This window comes from Meleagris gallopavo, chromosome 1, assembly GCF_000146605.3.
Source record: "Meleagris gallopavo isolate NT-WF06-2002-E0010 breed Aviagen turkey brand Nicholas breeding stock chromosome 1, Turkey_5.1, whole genome shotgun sequence".
Taxonomy (NCBI): Eukaryota; Metazoa; Chordata; class Aves; order Galliformes; family Phasianidae; genus Meleagris; species Meleagris gallopavo.
The window spans coordinates 94,199,842-94,201,089 of NC_015011.2; positions in this window are offsets into that span (position 1 = coordinate 94,199,842).

Below are 1,248 nucleotides of genomic sequence, written 5' to 3' on the forward strand. Positions count from 1 at the left end.
CATTCACTACGCACCACTGTTGTATGTACATTCCTTTTAGCTACAAGCTGAGTGAATAGGCAGGTCATATATTTCTCCTTTGTTCTAAATCACTTATTTTCACAAGAGCCCTGTGTATATCTGGGGAGGGTAAAAGCCACCTAATTCCTTCTCTGCAAAATCAGCCAAAAGTATTTAGCTCAAAATATTAGCTCAAAATTGCTGTTCTGATTTGGCCCCTGGACAACAGCTGTGTCGCATCCTTCCAGGTTGGACTGCAGCTGAAGCAAACTCTCTGCATTCCTTGACATAGACCTAGCAGTAATTGGTTAGATTCTTATCCACATGCCTTTAATCACACTGAATAGTATCTTGTTTTAAAAGTCATCCTGTTATGTTCAGTGGATTTGCTTACTGTTCAGCATGAGTCAGAGTGGCTCCTAATGTTTCTGAAGTCCTTTGAGATCCACAGTGGAGACTAATTCAAATTATTATTTTGCTGTTACTTAATTGGCTTAACAGCTTCTATTGCAGTCACAATTGTAGCATGCTACTGAAATTCTGCAGAGGTTGATAGGTTAGCTAATATGCATTTTCTCAGTTGGGTTCTTAACATTAAAGGAAAATATACCGCAGCTCCATAAGATATGTCAGAGGTGCAAAATAAATAGCACTGGCATTTTTAAAGAAATTGGAAAAACATGAACTATGGGAAACATTTAAAGGAAAAAAATCCCTTTTCAATCCAGGATTCTAGTCATGCATCCTATTGACTTTAAATGGTACCAGACCCTCTTCTTTAGCATTACCTACAGTAAGATTTACCTGTAGAAAGCATTCTACATTTTAATCCTGTTGTTGTAATCACTGCCAGCATTTATCTCTCTCTTGCAGACTCCCAGTTTGGAGTTCTTCTAAAGAGCAGAATTTGGCTGCTTTTCTTCAACACGTTCCTAGATGGGAAATGTTGAATCTACGAACATTTGCAAGGAGGCAGTCTCCTTAACCCTTTGCCTAGTCCACTGCAAGCCTGCAAAACATATAGCACTGATTCTTCTGGGTGCATTACTTATAATAACTTTTTAACCATGATGCTTCTTGTGAAGGATATGCAGTCCTTGCCAAAAAAATAAAAGCATGTGCACATGCACTTAGTTAATGTATAATGCTTACAAAGTAGCAAAAGCCATTCCTACTAATTTAGGAAGCAATCTTTCTGCCAGTGATTTTTTTCAACAAGATTTATACATGTAAAGGTTTAGATTAAAA